Raw genomic sequence first — 18,217 nt, 5'->3', positions numbered from 1 at the left:
CCCTGTTGCAATAGCCTTGAATAATGTATTTCTTGGCTGTTTAACTTCTTCCTGTGTAATTTTTGCTTTGCCATAGGACAATTGGGAAAATACATAATTTTTAATTCATCTTTGTGGGAAAGTGGAGTAGATGTGATTTTCCCATTAAGTATAACTATTCCTTTTGCTGAATACAACTAAAATCCATACACATTATATATAAAACAAACCTAAGAGGACTATGAAAGGTGAGGAAAAGGAGGTAGACCGGCTGGACATCTCAATTTTTAAGGAACAATGTAGTAGTGGCTTCCCTGGATTTTCTTTTTGCCTCATATCCCAAACTTAGAATGGAAGGAGCCAACAACATAGAAATGCCAATAGTAGCAGACAAAATAAACCCTAAGGAAAAAACCTATTTCACTGTCACCCCCCCCCCCAAAAAAAAAAAAAAAAAACAAGAGAAGAGAAGAGCAACTTAACAAGAAAACTCTCAGATAATAATCAATCTGCTCAAGCCAAACACCACAGGAAAAAACTGTAGCCTCACCCTATCCAGGCCATCAAGGGTTAAGCTGAGAGCCTAGACTTTCACCCTTCTCAGACAACAAGTAACTTCAAACTCCCATGTCCTGATCCCCACCAGGGAGGCATCAGAGAAGGCCAACAAGGGAGCCAGAAAATTTCACCCTGGCTCAATACAGAGTCCTGCTCATAAAATCCCACCTCTGCAATGGTGGTGGAAACCACATAGGGAGCCCAGATCTCTACCCACATCCATCAGCAATGAGGTACACCACCCACTCCATACTGGGATGACATTAGAGGAGGCCTAACAGAAACTTAGGACTTCAACTGCCCTCAGAGGGCCTTTTCACTCATTACTTTAGCAATGGCCACATGGGTAGCATAATGAAATACTTTTAACCCCATCAGCTGGATCAGTATCATTTCAGGCCTACTGGGGAGCCAGAAATCATAACCCTTGTTCAGCAGTAACAGGAGAGTCACCTCTTCCTCAGGTGTCAATGGAACATGGACATCTACCTCCACCTTACAGTACTAAGGTGGTACTCTCCACACTTCCTCTGACAGAGTAGTGTCAGAGGAAAATAGCTAAAACAGAAGGTTTAAACAAGATCAGAGTCTCATAACATAATACCCAAACCGTACATTTTTTAAAGAAAACCACTGTCCTACAAATACCCAGGAATATTTTAACTTGGATTTTAAAAAAGACAATCAGTAGACATCATACCAAAATGACATAGATGTTAGAATTAATTATCTGACAAGAAATTTAAAGCAGCCATCTTGAAAATGTTTCAACAAACAATGACTGAAACATACAAAAAAATACAAATTCTCAGGAAAAAAAGAGTCTCAGCAAATAAATGAAAAATACTTTAAAAAATTAAAAAAAATCTACAACCAGGGGCACCTCATGGCTCAGTCAGTTAAGTATCAGCTTCTTAAGTAGGCTCCATGCCAAGTGTGGAGCCCAAGCTGGGGCTTGAACTTACTACCTTGAGATCAAGACTCAAGCTGAGATCAAGAGTCAGATACCTATCCATCTAAGCCACTCAGACACTCCCTAAGTGTCTGATTCTCAATCTCAACTCAGGTCTTGATCTCAGCTCACGAGTTCAAGCCCCACATTGGGCTCCACACTTGGCATGGAACCCACTTAAAAAAAAAATCTGCAACCAAAAAAAAGTTTTAAATAGTAGTATAAAAGGAACAGAAAGTTAACTGGAAGAAAAACAGTAGAAATAACCCAATCTGAACCAGAGAAAGAAAATAAACTAGCAAAAGATAAATAGAGTCCCAGGGACCAGTAGGACTATAAAAAGTATATAAAACAATTGTGTCCTTGGAGTCCTATAGAGGAGTAGGAGAAAAATAATTTAAAAATAGTACTCAAAGAAATAATGGCTGAAAATTTATAAAAATATGGGAAAAGAAATAAACCTACAGACTCAAGTAATTGATGAATCTTACACAGAATAAATTCAATAATATCTACACCCAGACACATCAGAGTCAAACTTCTGAAAACTAAAGATAAAAAAAAAAATCTTAAAAACAATGAAAGAGAAATAACATATTCTCTGTAAGGGGAAAAACAATTTGAATGGCAATAGATTCCCCATGAGAAGCCAAAAGGAAATGGGACATGTCCAAGTACTGAAAAAAAAAAAAAAATCAATCCAGAATTCCATATTGGCTGAAAATATCCATTAGAAATAAAGGAGAAATCAAAATATTCTTAAGAAAAAGAAAGTTAAGAATTTCTCTCTAGTATAACTACCCTAAAAGAATGGCTAAGCAAAATTCTCTAACCAAAAGGAAAATGATAAAATGAAGAATCTTGGAACATCAAGAAGGTAGAAAACACACAGTAAGCAAAAAATCGTGGACAAACACAATAGAATTTCCTTCTCCTATTGGTTTTTCTAAATTATGCTCAAGGGTTGCATATCAATTATAATACCAATGTGATTTTAAATGTGTGATGGGAAAATACCTAAGATAATTATGAATGAAAGAGGAGAAAAGGATATAAAGAGACGTAGAGTTTCTACACACCATGCAAACTCACAAAAGTATGAAACCAGTAGTCTATGATAAGTTGTATCCATTTAATTTAATGCCTACCACAATCACTAATAAAGTTATACAAAGAGATACTCAAAAACATAATAGATACATCAAAATGGAATTCTTAAGACTGTCCATGTTACCTACAGGATTAGCAAGGAAGAGAGAGAAAAAAAAAAAACAGGAAAAAAGATAGAAAAAAAAACAAACAGAAAACAAAAAAATAACATGGCTCAGACATAAGCCTTAATATATTAATAGCTTCATCAATTATGAATATTCTACATATTCCAATTCAAAGACAGGGTATAGCAAAGTAGATTAAAAAAACAAATACCAAATGTATGCTGACTACAAGAAACTCATTCAAATTACAATGATAAAGGTAAGTTGAAAGAAAAGAGATGGAAAATGGTATTTCGTGGAAACACTAAAGAAAGCAGAAGTGGCTATATTAACATCAGATTTTTTTTAAAAAAAGACTTCAATGCAAAAGAAATTACCGGAGACTGGACACCTGGGTGGCTCAGTGGTTGTATGTCTGCCTTCAGCTCAGGACATAATTCTGGGGTCAGGGATTGAGTCCTGCATCTGGCTCCTTCTTCAACCTCTGCCTCTCTGTGTCTCTTGTGAATAAATAAATAACAATCTTTAAAAAAAAGAAATTATTGGAGACTGAAGGTCATTACAAAATGATAATGCAGTCAATCTACTAAGAAGACATAGTAATCCTAAATATGTACACACCAAACAAAAAAGCAGAACAATGTGTGAGGCAAAAACTAATAGACCTACCAGAACGGAGAGAAATAGGAAAATCCAAAATTATACTTGGATATTTCAATACCTCTCTCTCAACAATTAATAGAAAATTAGACCCAAAAAAACCCAGAAAAGATATAAAAGAAAATAACATGATATGCCAACAGAATCTAATCCACATTTATTAACTATTTCCACAAATGGTAGAATACATATTCTTTTCCAGTGTCTATGGAATATATAACAAGAAAGACTATATTCTGAGCTATCAAATAAAATTCATCAAATTAAAAAAAATTGAAATCACTCAGACACTCTTCTCTGACCACATGGATCACACTAGAAATCAATAACAGAAAGATAACAGGAAGTCTCCAAACATATGAAAACTTAAAAACATACTCCTAAGATCAAATAAATAATCAAAAGTCTCCCAAAAGAGAGAAACCCAGGACCAGAGCAGCATGGGTGAATTATACAAAACATTTAAAAAATTGATGCAATCCTTCTCTAATTCTTGCAAAAATTGAAGAGGCGGAAACTCTTCCAAACACATTTTATGAGGCCAGCATCATTCATATATAAAAGCCAAACAAAACAGGCACTACAAGAAAAACATATTACAAGGCAATAACACTAATAAACATGATACAAAAACCTCAATAAAATACTAGAAAATGGAATTCAACATCACATTAAGAGGATTATACACAATGATCAAGTGGGATTTATTCCTGGGATGCAAGGATGTTTCAACATATATAAGTCAATAAACATGATACAACCATATTAATAGAGTAAAGAAAAACATGATCATCTCAATAGATGCAGAAAAAGGATGTGACAATATTCAACATCCTTTCATGATAAAAACTCTCAACCAATTGGGAATATAAGAAATATACTAAAACATAATAAAGACCACATACGACAAACCAATAAGTAACATTATGCTCGATGAAAAACTGAAATCATTTTCTCTAAGATCAGGAACAAGACAAGGATGCACATTCTTACCACTTCCATTCAACATATTACTGGAAGTCCTAGCCAGATCAATTAGACAAGCATTCAAATTGGAAAAGAAGGAATTAAACTGTCTCTGTTTATAGATGACATGATCTTACATATAAAAACCCCTAAGGAGTCCACCTAAAAAATGTTAGATCTAATAAATGAATTTATTAAAGTAGGAGGCTACAAAATCAACGTATGAAAATCAGTTGTATTTCTATAAATTAACAAAAAAACTATCTGTAAAAGAAATTAATAAAATAGTCTCATTTACAGTAGTATCAAAACCAATAAAATATTTAGGAATAATTTTAACTGAAAACTATAAGGCATTGATGAAAGAAACTGAAGACAACACAAGTAAATGGAAAAATATCCCGTGTTTATAAATTGGAAATTAATAGTGTGATAGTATCTGTACCAAAGTGTTCTACTGATTCAATGCAACCTCTATCAGAACCCAGGAATGGGTCCTCAACTCTATGGTCAACTAATATTTGACAAAGCAGAAAAGACTATCCACTGGAAAAAAGACAGTCTCTTCAATAAATGGTGCTGAGAAAATTGGACATCCACATGCAGAAGAATGAAACGAGACCATTCTGTTACACCATACACAAAGATAAACTCAAAATGGATGAAAGATCTAAATGTGAGACAAGAATCCATCAAAATCCTAGAGGAGAACACAGGCAACACCCTTTTTGAACTTGGCCAAGGTAACTTCTTGCAAGATACACCTATGAAGGCAAGGGGAACAAAAGCAAAAATGAACTATTGGGACTTAAAAAGCTTCTGCACAGCAAAAGAAACAGTCAACAAAACTAAAAGACAACCTACAGAATGGGAGAAGATATCTGCAAATAACACATCAAATAAAGGGCTAGTATCCAACATCTATAAAGAACTTATTAAACTCAACAGCAAAGAAACAAACAATCCAATCATGAAATGGGCAAAAGACATGAACAGAAATTTCACCAAACAAGACATACACATGGCCAACAAGCACATGATAAAATGCTCCGCATCACTTGCCATCAGGGAAATACAAATCAAAACCGCTAAGAGAGGTTTTGAGAGGGGCAGCCTGGGTGGCTCAGAGGTTTAGCCCCGCCTTCAGCCCAGGGCTGGATCCTGGAGACTTGGGATCGAGTCCCACATTGGGGCTTCCTGCAAGGAGCCTGCTTCTCCCTCTGCCAGTCTCTCTCTCTCTCTCTCTCTCATGAATAAATAAATATTAAAGAAAAAAAACCCGCTATGAGATACCACTTCACACCAGTGAGAATGACAAATGTTGGAGAGGATGCGGAGAAAAGGGAACCCTCTTACACTCTTGGTGGGAATGTAAACTGGTGCAGCCACTCTGGAAAACTGTGTGGAGGTTCCTCAAAGAGTTAAAAATAGACCTGCCCTACGACCCAGCAATTGCACTGTTGGGGATTTACCCCAAAGATACAGATGCAATGAAACGCCGGGACACCTGCACCCCGATGTTTCTAGCAGCAATGTCCACAATAGCCAAACTGTGGAAGGAGCCTCGGTGTCCATCGAAAGATGAATGGATAAAGAAGCTGTGGTTTATGTATACAATGGAATATTACTCAGCCATTAGAAAGGACAAATACCCACCATTTGCTTCAACGTGGATGGAACTGGAGGGTATTATGCTGAGTGAAGTAAGTCAATCGGAGAAGGACGAACATTATATGGTCTCATTCATATGGGGAATATAAAACATAGTGAAAGGGAATAAAGGGGAAAGGAGAGAAAATGAGTGGGAAATATCAGTGGGGTGAGAGAACATGAGAGACTCCTAACTCTGGGAAACGAACAAGAGGTAGTGGAAGAGGAGGTGGGCCGGGGGATGGGGTAACTGGGTGAGGTGCACTGAGGGGGGCACTTGACGGGATGAGCACTGGGTGTTATACTATATGTTGGCAAATCGAACTCCAATAATAAACATTAAAATAAAACAATACAACTGTATCAAAAGTCCAATGACATTATTCACAGAAATAGAAAAATTCTAAAATTCATATGGAAGCACAAAAGACTCCAAATAATCAAAGCAAACTTGAGAAGAACAAAGTTGGAGGCATTTAAATCACTTCCCAATTTCAAACATTATTAAAGAACTATAGTAATCAAATCAGTTTAGTACTGGCATAAAAACAGATATATAGACCAATGGAACAGAGTAGAGAGGCCAGAAATAAACCCACACATATAGGGTTAACTAGTCTTTGACAAGGGAGCCAAGAATACCCAATAGGAAGAAGATAGTCTTTTCATTAAATGGTGTTGGGAAAACCGGATATCCACATGCAAAAGAATAAAAATTGGACTCATCTCATAAATAAAAATTAACTCAAAATGGATCGAAGACTTAAACATAAGACCTGAAACTGTAAAAATTCTAGAAGAAAACAGAGGGGAAATCTCCTTGACATTATTCTTGGTAATAATTTTTGGGATATGACACCAAAAGCACAGGCAGAAAAGGCAAAAATAAATAAATAGGACTATGACAAACTGAAAAGCTTCCATACAGCAAAAGAAATGATCAGCAAATAAAAAGGCAACCTAACCTATGGGATGGGAAAAAAATATTTGCAATCATCTATCTGATAAGGGGTGAATATTGAAAAATATATAATAAATTCTTACAACTCAATGGCAAAAAAGCAAATAACCTGGTTTTAAAGTGAGCAAAGGACTTGAATAAATATATTTTTCCAAAGAAGACATACAAATGGCCAAGAGGTACATGAAAAGGTGCTCAATATCACTAATCATCTGGGAAATGCAAATCAAAACCACAATGAGATATCACCTCACACTTGTTAAGATGGCTATCAAAAAAAAAAAAAAAAAGAGAGAGATCACAAGTATTAGAAAAGATGCAGAGAAAGAGAATCTTTGGGCATTGTTGTTGGTGTAAATCTAAACCTTTATGGAAAACAACATGAACTTTCCTTAAAAAATTAAAAATAGAACTACCATATGATCGAAATCTCACTTCTGGGTATATATCTAAAGGAAATAAAGTTGGTATTTTTTTTTTAATTTTTTATTTATTTATTTATTTATTTTTAATTTATGATAGTCACAGAGAGAGAGAGAGGCAGAGACATAGGCAGAGGGAGAAGCTGGCTCCATGTACCGGAGCCCGATGTGGGATTCGATTCCAGGTCTCCAGGATCGCGCCCTGGGCCAAAGGCAGGCGCCAAACCGCTGCGCCACCCAGGGATCCCAAAGTTGGTATTTTGAAAAGATGTCTGTACTCCCACATCCATTGCAGCGTTTTTCATAATAGCCAAGATATAGAAACAACCTAATTTATTTGTCTAAGTGTCTATAGACAAATAGATTAAAAATGTGATTAGATAGACAGATATGGATATATACAATGGAATATTATTCAGCCACACACACACACAAAAAGGAAATCCTGCCATTTGCAACAAGTTGGATGAACCTGGAGGACATTACGCTAAGTCAAATAAGTCATCAAAGAATGACAAATATGGTATGATCTCACTTATATGTGGGATCTAAGCAAGTCCAACTTGTAAAACCAGAGAGTAGAACAATGGCTGCCAGGGCTTTTCTGGGTAGTGGAAATGAGGAGATGTTAGTCAAACTTCCAACTATAAAATGAGTTAAGTTCTGACGTCTCAATGTATAGCATGGTGATTGGAGTTAATAATACTGTATCGTGTACTTGATGCTAACAGTGCTCTCACCAGACACACACACCATATGTGAGTTGACAAATGTACTGATCAAACTGGCTGCACTAATCATTTCATAATGTATAAGTACATTAAGTCATCAAATTGTATACCTTTAAAAAATCACATTGTAAAACCCAGACATATACGAATTTTGTCAATTACACCTCAATAAAGCTAGGGGGAAAACACACACTCTCTTAAATAATTTATGGGTCAAAGAAGATGACTCAAGGAAAATTTCAGAAGACACTGAACTGAATGAAAATATAATAAATATTAGGTGGGAGCAGTAGCCTCGCCGTGGCCGCCGAGGGTTCCTCTGGCCCGTGTTGCTCCCACCCGTCTACACCTTGGGAAATATCTTTGCAAACCTCTTCAAGGGCCTTTTTGGCAAAAAAGAAATGCGCATTGCCACGGGGCCCGGATGCTGCGGGGAAGACGCCATCCGGTACCACCTAAAGCGGGGGAGATGCGACCACCAGTCCCACCGGAGGCGGCAAGGCGGAGAGCGTGGGGCGCAGGAGCATCAGCTTCCCCGTGGGGACCCTGGGTGGCCAGGCCGGGATCCGGCCTCTGCGGTGCCGCTGCTTCTGGAATGCGCCCAGCCTCATCATTGTGGGTGACAGCAGCGACCGAGAGCGTGTGAACGAGGCCGTGGGCAGCTCAGGGGGATGCTGGCGGAGGAGGAGCTCAGGGATGCCGTCCTGCCGTGCGGGTGCGGGTGCGGGTGCGGGTGCAGGTGCAGGTGCAGGTGCAGGTGCGGGTGCGGGCCCACAAGCAGGGCCTCCCAGCGCCACCGACGCAGCTGAGATCACCGACGAGCTGGAGCCGCACTGCCTGCGCCACAGGAACTGGTACACTCAGGTCACCTCACGCCCTCCTTGCACCCTGCTCTACCCTCCTGTGGTGTCAGTGCCAGAAGCGGTCCCCGTGGTCCGGCACAGTGCCCTTCACCACGCTGTAAATGTGCAGCTGCAGCTTCAGCCGGGTTTTTACTTGATGCAAATAGTTTGTGTTCCCAACGAGGCAGTTTCTGGTACTCCCATGCAATAGGACTCAGCGCTTTTTTTTTTTTTTTTTTTTTTTTTTTTTTTTGTGCCAAGAGAATCGACCCACTGTGCAATGCTGAGAAGGGATTTAGGCACACGGGGCCTCCGGGAGCCGCCTGGCACGGCTCCCCTGGGCGCTTCCTCTATGTTGAGACCCATTTGGGTGGTTGGTGTTTAACCCAAAACTCAATGCATTTTTAAAATCGTTGCAAATACGAGAAAAGGAGAACACTTGAACGCACAGAAGGGAGAAACATGCCTAGTGTAGGCTCCGCAGCGGCGGCCAGAGTCCCGTCCGCCAGTGGGCCCTGCCTCGTCGGAAAGGGGAGACCGGCCAGAACAAGCCACGGTCCGTTCTGCGTGGTCACCATAGAGTCCCTGTGATCGCTCTGTCTCTGGGCATCCTGCGTCCCTAGTGTTTGTGCTTGTGCTTGTGCCTACACAGCCGCCCAGGAGACGGGCTGGGGGCTGCGCCGCTGCCCACGGACCCCGCGCAGGGACCCCGGCCTCCCTGGGGGCGGCGTGGGCACCTGGCTCGCTCCCGCCACCTGGGGTCTCGCCCGGGAGAGCGCGGGCGGCCAGGCCAGTCGTCCCCGCGCCTCCGCCCGCGGAGCCCAGGGAGCCCAGGGGACCCCTGCCTACATGTGCTTTCACTCCCTAGGCCTGCAAGGGTCAGATTTGCCATCAAAACGACGACCTGTACTGTTTTCCTTTGTATTTTGATAAACACTGAATAAGCTGGAGGTGTTCAACTTTATCTTGGGGAAGTCCTCAGGACTGGTTTATTTGGTGTCGTGAACCTCTTACTGCTTTCAGTACACGATTAGTAATCAACTGTTTTGCATACTTGTTTTCGGTTTTCATTTCGACCAACAAGCACTGTAGTTATGGCTACTAGAATAAAATCTCTTAACTATTAAAAAAAGAAAGAAAATATAATAAATATTAATACACTATATCAGTATTTCTGAGATGTAGCTAAAGCAGTACTGAGAGGGAATTTTATAGCACTAAATGTATGTATTAGAAAAGAAGAAAAGTCTCAAGTCAGTAAGGTAAGGCCCTATCTCAAGAACTTAGAAAAAGAACAAAATAAACCATAAACAAGTTAAAAAGAAGGAAATGATAAAAAGCAGAAATAAAAGAACTTAGGGTAGCCCTGGTGGCGCAGCGGTTTAGCACCACCTGTAGCCCGAGGGGTGATCCTGGAGACCCGGATGGAGTCCCACATGGGGCTTCCTGCAGGGAGCCTGCTTCTCCCTCTGCCTGTATCTCTGCCTCTCTCTCTCGCATAAATCTTAAAAAAAAAAAATAAAAAACTTAAAAACAATAGAGATTATCAATAAAATAAAGAGGAGGAGGGGCAAGATGGTGGAAGAGTAGGGTCCCCAAAACACCTGTCCCCACCAAATTACCTAGAAAACCTTCAAATTATCCTGAAAATCTATGAATTCGGCCTGAGATTTAAAGAGGGAACAGCTGGAATGCTACAGTGAGAAGAGTTCGCACTTCTATCAAGGTAGGAAAACGGGAAAAAAGAAATAAAGAAACAAAAGGCCTCCAAGGGGGAGGGGCCCCGCGAGGAGCCGGGCTGAGGCCGGGACGAGTGTCCCCAGGACAGGAGAGCCCCGTCCCGGAGGAGCAGGAGCTGCACCAACCTTCCCGGGCAGAAAGGGGCCCGCAGGGAGTCGGAGCAGGACCCAGGAGGGCGGGGATGCCCTCGGGCTCCCTGGGACAGTAACAGAGGAACTGCGCCCCGGGAGAGTGCGCCGAGCTCCCTAAGGGCTGCAGCGCGCACGGCGGGACCCGGAGCAGCTCGGAGGGGCTCGGGCGGCGGCTCCGCGGAGGGGGCTGCGGGGCGGGAGCGTGAATCCAACAGCGCAGGCTCCGGAGCACAGGGCGCCGGGACACAGCCCAGGATCTGGCCTCCCCCCGGGACAGGCAGAGACCGGGAGGGCCCAGGACAGCAAGGACGCTCCTGCCCCGAGCTGAGCAGATCAGCGCCCCGCCCCGGAGCCTCCAGGCCCTGCAGACGGGAGAGCTCTGGAGTTACTGCGGGAGCTGACTCCAGGGCTCCAGAGCTGGCCACCGCTGCTGCGGTTGTTCCTCCTGGGGCTTCACGGGGTAAACAATCCCCACTGAGCCCTGCACCAGGCAGGGGGCAGAGCAACTCCCCCAAGTGCTAACACCTGAAAATCAGCGCAGCAGGCCCCTCCCCCAGAAGACCAGCTAGACGGACAAGTTCCGGGGGGAAGTCAAAGGACTTAAAGTATACAGAATCAGAAGATACTCCCCCGTGGTTTTTTTTATTGTTGTTGTTGTTGTTGTTGTTGTTGTTTTTGTTTTGTTTTTGTTTTTGTTTTTGTTTTTTTGCTTTTTGATTTCTGTTTGCTTCCCCCACCTTTTTTTTTCCTTTTTTCCCTTTTCTTTCTCTTTTTCTTCTCTTTTGTTCTTTTTTTCTTCCTTTTTTCTTTTTCTCTTTTCTTTCCTTCTTTCTCTCCTCTCTTTTTCTCCTTTTCCCAATACAACTTGCTTTTGGCCACTCTGCACTGAGCAAAATGACTAGAAGGAAAACCTCACCTCAAAAGAATCAGAAACAGTCCTCTCTCCCACAGAGTTACAAAATCTGGATTACAATTCAATGTCAGAAGCCAATTCAGAAGCACTATTATACAGCTACTGGTGGCTCTAGAAAAAAGCATAAAGGACTCAAGAGACTTCATGACTGCAGAATTTAGATCCAATCAGGCAGAAATTAAAACTCAATTGAATGAGATGCAATCCAAACTAGAAGTCCTAACAACCAGGCTTGACGAGGTGGAAGAACGAGTGAGTGACATAGAAGACAAATTGATGGCAAAGAGGGAAACTGAGGAAAAAAGAGACAGACAATTAAGAGACCATGAAGACAGATTAAGGGAAATAAACAACAGCCTGAGGAAGAAAAACCTACGTTTAATTGGGGTTCCCGAGGGCGCTGAAAAGGACAGAGGGCCAGAATATGTATTTGAACAAATCCTAGCTGAAAACTTTCCTAATCTGGGAAGGGAAACAGGCATTCAGATCCAGGAAATAGAGAGATCCCCCCCTAAAATCAATAAAAACCGTTCAACACCTGGACATTTAATAGTTAAGCTTGCAAATTCCAAATATAAAGAGAAGTTCCTTAAAACAGCAAGAGACAAGAAATCCCTGACTTTTATGGGGAGGAGTATTAGGGTAACAGCAGACCTCTCCACAGGGACCTGGCAGGCCAGAAAGGGCTGGCAGGATATATTCAGAGTCCTAAATGAGAAGAACATGCAACCAAGAATACTTTATCCAGCAAGGCTCTCATTCAAAATGGAAGAAGAGATAAAGAGCTTCCAAGATAGGCAGGAACTGAAAGAATATATGACCTCCAAACCAGCTCTACAAGAAATTTTAAGGGGGACTCTTAAAATTCCCCTTTAAGAAGAAGTTCAGTGGAACAATCCACAAAAACAAGGACTGAATAGATATCATGATGACACTAAACTCATATCTGTCAATAGTCACTCTGAATGTGAACGGGCTTAATGACCCCATCAAAAGGCACAAGGTTTCAGACTGGATAAAAAAGCAGGACCCATCTATTTGCTGTCTACAAGAGATTCGTTTTAGACAGAAGGACACCTACAGCCTGAAAATAAAAGGTTGGAGAACCATTTACCATTCGAATGGTCCTCAAAAGAAAGCAGGGGTAGCCATCCTTATATCAGATAAACTAAAATTTACCCCAAAGACTGTAGTGAGAGATGAAGAGGGACACTATATCATACTTAAAGGATCTATCCAACAAGAGGACTTAATCCTCAATATATATGCCCCGAATGTGGGAGCTGCCAAATATAAAAATCAATTAATAACCAAAGTGAAGAAATACTTAGATAATAATAGACTTATACTTGGTGACTTCAATCTAGCTCTTTCTATATTCAATAGGTCTTCTAAGCACAACATCTCCAAAGAAATGAGAGCTTTAAATGATACACTGGACCAGATGGATTTCACAGATATCTACAGAACTTTACATCCAAACTCAACTGAATACACATTCTTCTCAAGTGCACATGGAACTTTCTCCTGAATAGACCACATACTGGGTCACAAATCGGGTCTGAACCGATACCAAAAGATTGGGATCGTCCCCTGCATATTCTCAGACCATAATGCCTTGAAATTAGAACTAAATCACAACAAGAAGTTTGGAAGGACCTCAAACACGTGGAGGTTAAGGACCATCCTGCTAAAAGATGAAAGGGTCAACCAGGAAATTAAGGAAGAATTAAAAGGATTCATGGAAACTAATGAGAATGAAGATACAACCGTTCAAAATCTTTGGGATGCAGCAAAAGCAGTTCTAAGGGGGAAATACATCGCAATACAAGCATCCATTCAAAAACTGGAAAGAACTCAAATACAAAAGCTAACCTTACACATAAAGGAGCTAGAGAAAAAAGAGCAAATAGATCCTACACCCAGGAGAAGAAGAGAGTTAATAAAGATTCGAGCAGAACTCAACGAAATTGAGACCAGAAGAACTGTGGAACAGATCAACAGAACCAGGAGTTGGTTCTTTGAAAGAATTAATAAGATAGATAAACCATTAGCCAACCTTATTAAAAAGAAGAGAGAGAAGACTCAAATTAATAAAATCATGAATGAGAAAGGAGAGATCACTACCAACACCAAGGAAATATAAACGATTTTAAAAACATATTATGAACAGCTGTACGCCAATCAATTAGGCAATCTAGAAGAAACGGACGCATTCCTGGAAAGCCACAAACTACCAAAACTGGAACAGGAAGAAATAGAAAACCTGAACAGGCCAATAACCAGGGAGGAAATTGAAGCAGTCATCAAAAACCTCCCAAGACACAAGAGTCCAGGGCCAGATGGCTTCCCGGGGGAATTCTATCAAACGTTTAAAGCAGAAACCATACCTATTCTCCTAAAGCTGTTTGGAAAGATAGAAAGAGATGGAGTACTTCCAAATTCATTCTATGAGGCCAGCATCACCTTAATTCCAAAACCAGACAAAGACCCCACCAAAAAGGAGAATTATAGACCAATATCCCTGATGAACATGGATGCAAAGATTCTCAACAAGATACTAGCCAATAGGATCCAACAACACATTAAGAAAATTATTCACCATGACCAAGTAGGATTTATTCCTGGGACACAAGGCTGGTTCAACACCCATAAAAAAATCAATGTGATTCATCATATCAGCAAGAGAAAAACCAAGAACCATATGATCCTCTCATTAGATGCAGAGAAAGCATTTGACAAAATACAGCATCCATTCCTGATCAAAACTCTTCAGAGTGTAGGGATAGAGGGAACATTCCTCGACATCTTGAAAGCCATCTACAAAAAGCCCACAGCAAATATCATTCTCAATGGGGAAGCACTGGGAGCCTTTCCCCTAAGATCAGGAGCAAGACAGGGATGTCCACTCTCACCACTGCTATTCAACATAGTACTAGAAGTCCTAGCCTCAGCAATCAGACAACAAAAAGACATTAAAGGCATTCAAATTGGCAAAGAAGAAGTCAAACTCTCCCTCTTCGCCAATGACATGATACTCTACATAGAAAACCCAAAAGTCTCCACCCCAAGATCGCTAGAACTCATACAGCAATTTGGTAGTGTGGCAGGATAGAAAATCAATGCCCAGAAATCAGTGGCATTTCTATACCTTAACAATGAGACTGGAGAAAGAGAAATTAAGGAGTCAATCCCATTTACAATTGCACCCAAAAGCATAAGATACCTAGGAATAAACCTAACCAAAGAGGTAAAGGATCTATACCCTAAAAACTATAGAACACTTCTGAAAGAAATTGAGGAAGACACAAAGAGATGGAAAAATATTCCATGCTCATAGATTGGCAGAATTAATATTGTGAAAATGTCAATGTTACCCAGGGCAATTTACATGTTTAATGCAATCCCTATCAAAATACCATGGACTTTCTTCAGAGAGTTAGAACAAATTATTTTAAGATTTGTGTGGAATCAGAAAACACTCCGAATAGCCAAGGGAATTTTAAAAAAGGAAACCATAGCTGGGGGCATCACAATGCCAGATTTCAGGTTGTACTACAAAGCTGTGGTCATCAAGACAGTGTGGTACTGGCACAAAAACAGACACATAGATCAATGGAACAGAATAGTGAACCCAGAAGTGGACCCTCAACCTTATGGTCAACTAATATTCGATAAAGGAGAAAAGACTATCCATTGGAAGAAAGACAGTCTCTTCAATAAATGGTGCTGGGAAAATTGGACATCCACATGCTGATGAATGAAACTAGACCACTCTCTTGCACCATACACAAAGATAAACTCAAAATGGATGAAAGATCTAAATGTGAGACAAGATTCCATCAAAATCCTAGAGGAGAACATAGGCAACACCCTTTTTGAACTTGGCCACAGTAACTTCTTGCAAGATACATCCACAAAGGCAAAAGAAACAAAAGCAAAAATGAACTATTGGGACTTCATCAAGATTAAGAAGCTTTTGCACAGCAAAGGATACAGTCAACAAAACTAAAAGACAACCTACAGAATGGGAGAAGATATTTGCAAATGACATATCAGATAAAGGGCTAGTTTCCAAGATCTATAAAGAACTTATTAAACTCAACAGCAAAGAAACAAACAATCCAATCATGAAATGGGCAAAAGACATGAACAGATATCTCACAGAGGAAGACATGGACATGGCCAACATGCACATGAGAAAATGCTCTGCATCACTTGCCATCAGGGAAATACAAATCACAACCACAATGAGATACCACCTCACACCAGTGAGAATGGGGAAAATTAACAAGGCAGGAAACCACAAATGTTGGAGAGGATGCGGAGAAAAGGGAACCCTCTTGCACTCTTGGTGGGAATGTGAACTGGTGCAGCCACTCTGGAAAACTGTTTGGAGGTTTCTCAAAGAGTTGAAAATAGACCTGCCCTACGACCCAGCAATTGCACTGTTGGGGATTTACCCCAAAGATATAGATGCAATGAAACGCCGGGACACCTGCACCCCAATGCTTTAGCAGCAATGTCCACAATAGCCAAACTGTGGAAGGACCCTCTGTATCCATCGAAAGATGAATGGATAAAGAAGATCTGGTCTATGTATACAATGGAATATTACTCAGCCATTAGAAACAACAAATACCCACCATTTTCTTCAACGTGGATGGAACTGGAGGGTATTATGCTGAGTGAAGTAAGTCAATCGGAGAAGGATAAACATTATATGTTCTCATTCATTTCGGAAATATAAATAATAGTGAAAGGGAATATAAGGGAAGGGAGAAGAAATGTGTGGGAAATATCAGAAAGGGAGACAGAACATAAAGACTCCTAACTCTGGGAAACGAACTAGGGGTGGTAAAAGAGGAGGAGGGCGGGGGGTGGGATTGAATGGGTGACAGGCACTGGGGGTTATTCTGTATGTTGGTAAATTGAACACCAATAAAAAATAAATTAAAAATAAATGAATAAAATTAAGAGTCTGTTCATTGGAAAAAATCAATAAAATTGATTGAGTCTAACAAGACTGACTTAAAATGGAATGCACAATTTTTTACCATTTGGAATGAAACAGAGGATATCACTACGGATTCTGCAGAAAATAAAATGATAAAAGGGAATATAATGAAGAACTCTACATACATACATTTGAACTCTATACAACTTATCTTATATGGGTAATTCTTCAAAAAATACAAACCACTACAACTCATCCAATTTGAAATAAATAATATGACTAGCCTTATAACTATGAAGAAATTCAAAGCCATAATTTAAAAGCTCTCCAAAAAGAAATCCTCCCAGCCAGATGGTTTTATTGGAAAAGTCTACCAAATATTTAAAGAAGAATTAACACCAATTCTACACAACTTCTTCCCAGTAAGAGAAAGGAACATGTCCTAACTCATTTTATAAAGCTAGTAATATCCTGAAGTCAAAATCAGAAAAGGAGTAAAAACAAAAAAATCAGTAATTGAACTTCAACAAAATTAAGGCCTGTTCTATAAAAGATACTGTGAAAAAATTGAAAAGACAAGACATGGATTGGGATAAAATATTTATAAATCACATATCTGATAAAGGACTTATATCCAGAATGTATAAGGATCTCTTAAAATTCTATAGTAAGGAAACAACCACATTTTTTAAATGGACAAAAGATTTAAACAGCTACTTACTCCACCAAAGAAGTTATGTGGAATATAAACAAGCATATGAAAAGAGGTTCTACAAAATTAGTCATTGGGGAAATACAGATTTAAACCATGATGGGATACTACCATGACACACCTATCAGAATGGGGGATGAGAGAGGAGCAAAATACAGAAGAACTGGAACTCTCATACATTTCTCATACGAATGTAATATACAACCACTTTAGAAAATAATTTTGTATTTCCTAATAAAATTAACCAACTATTACCATACAAGCCAACAATCCTATTCCTTGATATTTACCCAAGTGAAATAAAGCTTTAAGTTCACACAAGATTCTGTATGTGAATGTTTATAGAGACTTTATTCATAATCATCAATGACTGGAAACATCCACATTTCTCTCACATGAAGACTGAATAAAGAGACTCTGGCATATTCATTCAAAGGTATACAACTTAGCAGTGAAAAGGAACAAATGCAAGAAATTGGATACATCTAAAATGTGTGACAAAAGAAATGTGCAAGTGAAAGAAGCCAGATTCAAAAAGCTACTGCGTGATTTCATTTATTTGACATCCTAGAAAAGAAAAAACTAGACTGATGAAAACCATATGGATCCCAGGGACTGGAGTAGGCGGAGGGTGTTGATTACAAAGGGGCAAGGTGAACTTTATGCACGATGGACTGTCTGCATCTTGATGGTAGTAGTGTTTACATTGCTACATACATTTGTCAGAACTGTGAATACTAAAATAAGTGGATGATAATGTGTCTCAGTAAATATACCTGAATATGAATGAAGAGAAAATCTATCGTCCTGTAAACATCAACTGAGA

The 18,217-nt window shown here is 39.9% G+C and overlaps 1 pseudogene; it reads left to right on the top strand.

The window, feature by feature from the left end:
* The first annotated feature begins 2,920 nt into the window (after window positions 1-2,920).
* LOC121486688 lies at window positions 2,921-9,149 on the top strand (annotated as a pseudogene).
* Window positions 9,150-18,217: the final 9,068 nt, after the last annotated feature.

This window comes from Vulpes lagopus, chromosome 1, assembly GCF_018345385.1.
Source record: "Vulpes lagopus strain Blue_001 chromosome 1, ASM1834538v1, whole genome shotgun sequence".
Classification (NCBI taxonomy): domain Eukaryota; kingdom Metazoa; phylum Chordata; class Mammalia; order Carnivora; family Canidae; genus Vulpes; species Vulpes lagopus.
The sequence above is the reverse complement of the archived record's forward strand: the minus strand, read 5'-3'. Positions and strand labels throughout refer to the sequence as shown.